Source organism: Nothoprocta perdicaria, unplaced genomic scaffold, assembly GCF_003342845.1.
Source record: "Nothoprocta perdicaria isolate Ctin4 unplaced genomic scaffold, notPer1 scaffold_179, whole genome shotgun sequence".
NCBI lineage: Eukaryota > Metazoa > Chordata > Aves > Tinamiformes > Tinamidae > Nothoprocta > Nothoprocta perdicaria.
Window position 1 is genome coordinate 536,290 of NW_020454971.1, and position 10,159 is coordinate 546,448.

Below are 10,159 nucleotides of genomic sequence, written 5' to 3' on the forward strand. Positions count from 1 at the left end.
CAATAGTCCACTGATTCTGTTGTCTGTGCTAATGTCAGGAGCAGTGAAGAGCCAGATGCTCAGACTAGATCATATGCATCCAGTGGCCACTTTGATAAGTTGGCAGCAAGTCTCTGGGTTTGATAAATTGTTAACGCTATAGATTATGAACAGCTGAACACGGTGAGTGTGTGTGGAGGAAACTTCTTACCTTGTTTTAAATCTGGCATTATGATGCTAGCTAAAGGGCATGCCATGTATTATTCAAATGCATCTTGAGCTGGAAGTGTGCCAAAGAGTCATTGTATCCCCGTGAACAGGAAAACAACAACAACAACAAACAACACAAAAAGCCCTAGAGTGATTTGAATGTGACATTAATAGTCCTGTGACGGTAAAAAGTATTTCAGAATAAGCTTTAATAGTTATGATTATATGATTCAACAAGAGAGCTCCTGAGTTATGGTATTTCAGCCTTCAATCTATCWTAAGATATATTTTTCTTTTCTGTTCCTCCTGTTCTTTTTCTGTTTTTTTTTCTTTCCTCAATTTGTCGTAGTAGCTGGAATGTCCTACAGGAAAAATAGGACTTTAATGAAGTATGAAAAGTGATATGCCTCTATGCAAGAAGTGTGAATATGGCTACTGTGAAATAAGCTTTTTGTGTATTCAGTAAGCATGCTGCTCTTGCTGCTCTACTATGTCTCCTGTATCTACAGTTCTTGCCTGTTTCTTTTTAAAGCTGTTTATGTGGTCTCATCCATTGGACAAATAGCTTTCTAATTCAAAAAAAAAAAAAAAAAAAATTACAAGTATCATCTTCATCTAGTTCACATACTTTGGTTCAATATGATTTTTAGCTTTTTCTAAGGATACCTTTTCCTAATATAATCCCAACTGCAGGTATAGTTCTATCAGGATAAGTGTGCCTTGCCCCATGTCTCTCTTGCCTCGTAGCTCTATTCCTTCTGACAGGATGGACATCTGGGCCAGTTARTCGTGTTCTAAGTACACTTGTGATCTTATAGCATATCAGCTTCGCTGTGGTAGTTGCCCATGTGTATGTTCTGTGTGTGATGCTCAACGTAAGGCTATGCCATACCAAGCAACTCGGTTATACTCACTGAGCTGAGGGCAGTTGTGCGTAGTGGGTGAATTCCGAGCTCATGTACTAGCTGACTCCGTGCCAACAAACTTGCCTGCTTGCCTGGAAAGCATTTTTTTTCTCCAAAGGTACTTTTACTAGGACAGGYATGTAGCTAAACTGATATTTAAATGGTGCAGTCTGCATTGCTTTTGTTTGTTTTTGAAAAGCTGCAGTCGATTTCTGTTGAGAAAAAGCAGTTTTGAAAAGTCTCAATAGACTCCTGTTAAGTGTTAGCTTTTAAAAAATGGAAATGGGTGTGAACTGTAAGTCTGTGTTCTTAGTTTATGGAGATGCAGAAGCAAAAGATTTCTCTTGACGTGTAGTTTTGAAGTTGGGCCTTTAGGCATCTTTTTAGCATACTTAACCATTAATAAGTGTCCTTATTTTGCAAGGAACTGCATGCTTGTATTGTCTGCTTTTCTTAGTAAATTGGGGAGGATGGGGAGGGAGTTAGTATCTTTAAGTTGTTTTTAACTCTAGTACTTAGTCCACAAGAGAGCCTTGTCTATGTAGAAATCTGAAGAGTCCCCCTGGACCTTTCAGGTTCTTAGTCTAAGGTGGTAAACACCTTGAACTTCAAAATGACAGTGAGGAAAATTCCAAGCAATTGGTCCTTCACTCAAGTGGTGATGATTCAGAGCAAGATACTGGTATTRCAACACTGAGAGGTGGTAACTTCCAAAGTGGTGATTTGGCCTTGCTGAAGAGAGTGCAATCACATGTTCTTGGCAGCCACATCCTGAGCAGGGGTGGTCACGAAGTGGTTGAAGGAAAATGCTGGCCACAGAAATGTCTGAAGGACAGAAGTGACATTTGATTCWTGTTGCATAACTGCTTGGTACCCAGGATCTGAAATACCACTTCAGTATGGGGAATCTCTGTCAACAGGGCTTAGTCCTTTGAAAAGTGACCACATAGTCTGGCTTGCACAAATCTTGTGTGCTAGTCCAGTCCCAAAACTGCTTGCCCAGGGTCTACATTTGTGTCTTGCTGTTGGCAAAAAGAATCAGACTTGTGCCTCCTGCTTTGAGATGAGATGAACCATGCTGTAGACGGATCCAATTGGAGGCCCTTTTTCAATTGCGTTGTAGAAGCTGTGCGGTCAGAAATACTCAACACAACTAGCAAACAAAAAGGGTATGGAATTTTCTGGTAACCTCAAAATATAGAGGTGGAGCCTGGAGTTTTAGACCTTGCTGTTGGGTGGTTGTTTCCTGTCCTGTAATATGCAATATGATAATGAAAAATATAAAGCTCTTCTAATCTCCTACCTACCTGGTAAAGCTGGAGTGGGCAAAACTCACTAGACTGCATGCGTTTTGTGCATAGCCTCTACTGTCTATGAAATGCAAATACTGTGTTTCATATGTTGTTTCTATTTTATGAAATCAAAGTGCATGTTGTTTGCAAATGTACAGTGAATTTATTGTTATTTAATGTTGTTTGCAATTTGGTATGTATGTTGAAGAGGGAGTTCAGAAAGCTGGTACTGGTTTGTTAAATCCATGTTACCTGTTCCTTTTTTCAGTTAGGTCAAACTAAAATGTATAGATGTTCAGTTAAATTTTTTAAAAAGCTACAGCTCTTATGCTACATTGTTGAAATATAACATCTAATGATGTTTCTCAGAAGAAATTCAATTAATGACTGCTAAATTATTTTGCATTGATAAAGTAGTAAAGTCTAAGGAGATACAGGTTTTCTGCTCTACTTTCTGTTTGKAATAATCAAGTAACACATAAGATAGCAAAGTAGAGGATCATTTTAATAGGCTGATATGTGGAATAACTCTGATTTGTAGGTAAAATGTATTGGTTTAGACTGAAAATTAATGGACAGTGACTTCAAATAGCAAGGAGATTAAGATAAAGGTGAGATGTGGTGATAACCAAATGCATCAGACCTAAGGCTCTGCAGTTGTTGCAGTGGAGGTAAGTGCATGAGGACCAGAATATGTTGTGCATGCTTACAGCCTATGCTTGGGGTCTGAGATTTTCAACAGTTTAAGGAGATTTTTATTTCACTACACTATTTTTTTGTGTGTAAACAGTTAAGAAGCTACGAATAGGTTAAACTTATTTGAATTATTGTAGTTTTTCTTTAATAGGCCAGCTGGTATGATCCTGTAGACCTGATTCAGCCTTTCCATGAAGTCGACAATAATCTCCCTTCTCCATATGGWGGATTTTTACCTCAAGTTTTGGTGGTGGTGTTACTAGGCTATACTGTAGAAGGAATTGAAGGGTCTACTGACCTAGGTGTTGTCTTTGAGGATGCCACATTCCATGCTTAAAAGACCTTGTGAGTGTGTTTATTCTATGCATGCTGCCTTCAAGTAAAGACCTTTTGTGGTGAAGGTGGTTACCAATAAGGTCATGGTTTCTGACAAGTGGATTCGGGCGTTGAGTTGGTGTTTATTAAGTTATATTTTCAGTTCCTTGAACTAGCCAGGGGGAGCGTGTTTGCACTAGTAGAGGATATTATCTGGTGTGATTAACTCAGGTGTCCTCAGTTTGGGGTATAAAAGTCTACAAAAATTCTTAATGGTCTTGCACTGAAGGTTACTTTCTAGAGGTCATAATTACATGGTGATGTCAATTTGATATATGTCCTTTCTTCAAAACATAAATATTTTAAATCTTTTGATGCTCATTTTATACAATTGGTGCATTAATGTTAGGTATGATAGGAGTTTGGGAAAAAATTCTCTCTCCTTCTGTGCTTCATAAATGTCACTTGCCACTTTATGAAAAAGGATAATTAAGTAGTTTTGCCCAATGTGTTTTCAAAAGCTGGAAACTATTGCAGACTGTGAATCTGCTTAGCAATTTAAAATTAAATATTGTTTAATGCATATAGATATGGATAAGCATGAAAATATATACTGGAAAGCTATGTGATAGCAAGTAATTTTGTTTTATAGGATCTGTTTCTCATTCTGACTGGATGCTTTGAACACTGATCACGTCTGCCTTTGTTCAGAGGCAAATGTGGGTGACTAACAGCTAGATTTGAAAGCGCTCAGAGGTTCTTGAGCACGATCTCAATGATTGTTACCTTCTGCCTATCTTTATTTTTCTCCTTTTGGACTAACTGGGAATTTTTCAGAGGGGTATCTTTGTGGAAGGGAGCAGCTATGTGGCCACTGGCCCGTACCCGGGCTCTRTGTGCCATCAAGAGGCCCGAGGAGACCTTGGCAGCCCCGTTGTGGAGRTGCTGTTAGGTTTGGCAGATGGAGTTTTACAGTTCTAGTGGGATCCTACAGAACGCTGCCCTTGTCCCTACGGGGCCTCGCTGCTTAAAAAAAGACAAGCTCTCCATAGAAATACAGAGTATTGCTTTGATGTAAATAGTTGAGCATTTAAAAAATGAGAACACAAACTCCCAGCATACAAAATAGGACCTGCAGCATAAAGGTTTGGGGCCTGTTGTCTTTGTTCTTAACTATTGGACATGAAATCAGACTCAATATTTTTTTAAGAAGAACTTAAGGAAGGAATACTTTGGGGGTTGCAGGGGTAGAATCCCCCGAAAGCTTTRTACCTGTTGGATGTGTTCTATGTGTGTGTGGTAGTGCTGTGTCATTCATAGTATATAAAAATAAGTACCCTAGCACTTGTGTGTGCAGGATTTTGTTGTTGKTTTTTTCTTCAGTTTCCTTCAATTCTCAGATAAGCTTAGAAGGAGTAATCATACCTGCATTTTAAGACCTGTGTTTTCATGGGGTAATTCCCAAATTCGTTTTATTTGCATTTGTATTTTATGGTCTGCTTGAAGTTAGTTCAGTTAAAAGATTTCTGGTGTAATGTGTGGTTTCTGAAAGCTGTGCTAGAACAACAGATCAGAGATAGGATTTTTTTGGCTGGGGCCACAAATGGAGTTCTGTATGTGAAAAATATTGTCTGTATGTTTTTGCAGCTGCAAATAATTGGGAGTAAATGTAATAGCTAGACTTACTGCTTCATTTGTGCTTGCAGACAACTACAGTCTCATCTCRCTGCTTTTAAACTGATGTGTAGTTCAGCTCTCGAGTTGCTCATCCTTTATAGCACAGCAGATCAGAATTTCTAAATATTTAGCTCCCAGTACTGTTCTCTCAACTGGAGCACAGAAAAAAACCTGAAAGCACTATTTTTGTTGTTGCTCTTTTTCTGAAACTGCAACCATCTATTTAGATCATGATAAACAATATGTTTTGCTGTTTTTGAAAAGAAATCGTGTGGAAATCAAATATATTTGCAATACATTATTCAGAGCAAGGTGGAAGAATTTTAGAAATAGCTTTGACAGTATTCTAATATCCAAAGCTGTTAAAATATCCAGAATTATGGTATCTAAAACAATAGATATGAAATCACTGATTGTAAGAAATCTTTCCTTTGACTCATTTATTTCAGGAATGAGTATTTTGCTAACACTTTTTTGAGGTAACCTTTTAGTTAGAAACTGAGCTTACTTTTAAAGCATGCTTTTAAAAGATGCTTCATTTAAAACCTAAATGCTTGCTTTAAAAATAAATTAGTATGTGRAATAAAATTTAAAATTTATGACCAGTTTAGGAAAGTTGAGAATAATTACTAAAACATTTCAGAGATGACAARTTTGAATTTCTTCCCAGAAAAAAGAATTGTCAGAAAACTTACTTCAGTTTGTGGTTTTACCRTGTTAGTTAAACTTGATTCTGGGGCAGAAGTCTGAGTCCAGAGTTAGAGACAACAGCAGCTCTGTTATTTGATCTAAGGAGCCCTGGGCTCATATAATGAATAATTTAGGGTTTTAGAAAGAAGAGGAAAATTTATTTTTATTCTTTGCTTTTAAGGAAGTGAAAATATAGATGGAGAGAAAATGAAAATCTATCAAGGGAACTCAGTTTTCAGGTTTCTTGCCTGTTGTGTTGGGATTTCTGCTTTTATTAAGTTGCAGTATATTTGATCGACATTATACTTTTTGGATTAGATGCCTCTATTCACCTTAGGAATGGGATGGATAACTGAGAAATGAAAGACAGTGGAGGACGAGACTTTCCTCTCCTACTTTTCCTACATGTTTTATCAGCACTGATCTGTATAGGTTAAGAAAATGCTGTTGTGTGTTTTTCCTTTGTTTCCAGAATGGGTTGAATTATGCGTTTACACTAGAGTCGTGCGAGTTCCTTGGCTTGAGTGGATTTGTGTATTTTAAAATTTCTGCATTCCAAGAAGCTGATCACTCTCTTCTCTGATAACGTATCCCCTCAATAGGTGTTTTGGGAGAAAGTTCAGCATTTTTAATGGGTGTTGTGTATTGACATTTCAGGTGTCGCAGAATTTGCAAGTGATGTTTATGTTCCTGCAAGTCCTKTCAGCCCATTATTTCATTAACAGATTTAGTATGTATATGATGTCTGGGGARAGAAAGAGAAGCAGCAGAAGTAGGTACTTCTATGAGTATTTCTGAGGTGAAATCCAACATCATTGCTAGGTATCAGCACATCTGTTAAATGGCTGTCATGAAGAAATATCAGAAACACTCAGGTGTGCAAAATTATTCAAATTATGTAAATATTCCATAGTTTTATATAAAAATAAGAAGATGCCACCTTGTGGTAAGAAGGATGTTTTAGTGTATCCAGAAAAGCTCTGGGTGACTAGAGTACACATCTGAAACCTGACAATAAAATTAATTGTACTTTTTGGCAAGTATTTCATGAGTAAAATTAAAAGCTACCTAGAGAAATTCATGATTAAATTTCCCCTGTCCTCTGTTTTCCTCTTCACTGAGAATATATAGTTATAYGTGGAATATTTAGGAGAGCTTTGAAACAAAAGCTGAGTATTTCCGAAGCATTTCGTTGTTTTTATATTTTTGAAACTACAAACTGTTATTCCAGAAAACCTGCTGTGCGTGTGGGGGGGAATGTTTAACCTATAGAGCTGAGGATTTTTTTCCTCTTGTGCGTTTTTTATTTCGTTATAATTTCCTTGCTAATACTGCATATATGGGCTGAGATAGCAAAGTAAAATGTTATCCCTGTATGTTTAGTGCTTTGAGGCAACTATTTGATTTGTAGCCAAAATTTATTTGTGAAAAAAAATTAAGGCTGATATTTGTTTCTTGATCTAACAGACAAACATGCCTAATAGCTATTTTATTATGTATCATTAATTATGGAAAGTTTTTGTTTAGCTCTTGAAGCTATTCTAACTTCAAGTGCTAATCTTGTGTGGTAAAGTGTGTACCCTTATTAAACATTCTCTTCCCTATGACAACTTTATTTTAAGTGCTTAAGTTAAGGGAAAAAGAAACTTAGGCTTTTTCTTTTGTTCTGTGTTCTATCTTTGGTTTAATCTATGTAACTGCAACCCTTAGCAAGGCCGTGGTATAAATGTTGTCATGTATATGATAACAAATGGCTGTTGTCACACTGTTTAGGACTCTGGCACACTGATGGTCACAAAAACTGCAGAATTAGCTGGAAAACATTATAGTTTGTTAAATTTCAGTAACTCTAACCTTTAATAGCAAGAGCTGCCTAGTCTGTGCTGGCGCTTTTGGGCAGACTGACACTCCACTTAGATGGTAACAATAGGGAAAGGGGTGAGCAATTTTTCCCCATTTTGAAGGTGTATTGTGCTTGTAATTAAAGCATACTTTTGGCTCAATTTATTTCCTCRTGTAATGTAAGTTGACATTGTATTATAAATGTATATCTCTATGCTTCGTGACCCCATTATGAGGACAATTTTTCCATAGTAATTCATTTGTGTGCCTTTTTTGCTTTCTGATTACACAATCAGTATCGAATTGTGCAACCAACATCCTGATTAAAATGAGACAAAAAGCTGCTGTGCAGCTTAGCTCACCTAGGATCTCTTCTTGTTCCAATAAAGGCAATAGCAAAATTCTTATTTGCTGTGCAAGGTGAGGATATTAAAATGTGTTACAAATGGAAAGGTAGAAGGTGGAGCTGCAGCTTCCCTATGGGAAGGAAACCAGGTAGGGAGTATTGGCCACAATGACAGTTTGGAAAAGTATTGCAGAAAAAAATGGGAACCGTTAGAAAACCAGGCTTTACAACAAGGATTTGGAAGTATGTGTRTATTGTTCCAAATATTAGGGTTACAGTGAAGCACAGTGTTTGCTGCAATAAAAATGAACTGAACTACCCTAAATAACATTAAAAAAGTCAATAAATTTGATTTCGTTGCAAGAGGTGGTAATGCTACTGAAAACACACACAAATTTTCACTTCTATTTCTCAACTGCACCTAAGAATCTGGACCAAGAGCATATCCAGTGGTGCTGAAGTCATGTGGACTTTGCCTGTCCCAAAAGGTTTATAACAGTATATGTTAAAATAGATTAACCCAAGCTATGCTTGAAAAGTAGTATGAAGAAACTTAGTCACTTGTGATGAATTACTCTTCTCATTAGTCTGGAATAATTTTTTTGCGATTAGAAATAATAGACTTACTCTGAATGGCAGGATTAAATAAATTGGCAGGGTTAAATAAATATTTCACATCTTGCATACTTCTGTTTGAATTTAAATTGACATCTTCCCCCACACTTTGCATATTACAGTATTTGTCTGGATGGTTGAATTGTAATTTAAAAAGCAAAATTGAAAATAATTTGGGAAAATTTTAACAATGAGTGTATAAATACATATACCTGCAGTACTGAGCTGATCTCAAGACTACAGAGTTGGAGAGTTAAATCTTAATATTTGGTACATGCATACTCTGGTGGGGAAACGAGCTACAACAGACTTATAGTTTGGCACCCTTTTGTTGATTCACTGTTTCATTTGAGATATTTAGATGGATCGTGGGCTGCTCACCCAGCAACAGGAGTAAATTAATCAAGCACATTAAAAATGGCATGACACAAATCTTAGCACTGGGCTCAGTTCAGGAAATACTGTTGATATAGATTTRATGCTATTGAATTATAAAGCTGAGCAGAAGTTTGGTCTGATGGTTCTTTAGATGTGGGAGGTGTGTCTTCCTAACTTGAATACAGTGCCTTTTTTGAACTTTTTTTTACATAGCACATACAATTTTGTCATCCCCTATTGCTTCCTGCAGAGGTAACCTTGCTTACTGCAGCTAAACCTAATTGAGATGTTAAAGCTCCCATTACTTAATGGTAGAACTGTTTTGGAAAGTGGGAATTGTCCTGTGAAATATTTCTGGCCATTAGGGTATCATTGAGAAATTTAAAACAGAATTTCTTTGGAAAGTATGACCTGCTCTTTGAAAGTGGTGGAAAATACTTATTTTTAATCACCTTCATCTCAAGAGCTATAATTGAGGTTATGAAGCTATAGTGGATTAACAGGTTAGTGACTTTTTTCAATATGGAGAAAGATTCAGTGAATTTCTTAGTAAAGTTTTTTTTAAGTGCTCAACCTTTGAACACCAGTGCAAAATCAAATGTTTTAAGTTAGGGCCATAAGCTTCACATTAGAAATTAATCATGAGATGTTTTGGTGATAAAATCTCTCTCATTTGAAAATGTAATTTATTAACCAGCACAATATCTATTTCAGGGCATTATTCCAACTCCAATAAAGATATTCATAATATTATAATAATGTGCAAATATTAGGCTTTGTGCAAAAGGAAGGAGTGGTTTTTCTCCTGGCTCGTGAGCTTGCTGTTGGCCATCTGTGCCCTTTTCTGTCCCTGCTGGGCTGCAGTGTGCAGAGGAACTGGGCATGTGAGTCTGGATTTGCTGGTGTATCAAAAAAGTATTATTGGTCTCAAAGCTGGGGTGCTTTGGGAAGGAAGCCAGGCTCCTCCTGGGTGCCATGGGCTGCTTTTTGGATACCTGTCATGGGAGAGAGTTGGTGGGGACGTTTGACTCAGGACCTTGGAAGAGCCAGGAGGCATCAAAGGAGGAGGCWTCCTGACAAAGGACATCGGACCTCCTGCATCTGCTGTCCCACTCTTGTGGCTCAAGTCCCATCTCATCATTTGTAGGCTCTTCCTTGCCTGTGCTGCTGTGCCAAAGAACACCCAYAGCACCTTGGAAAATGGACCCAAACAG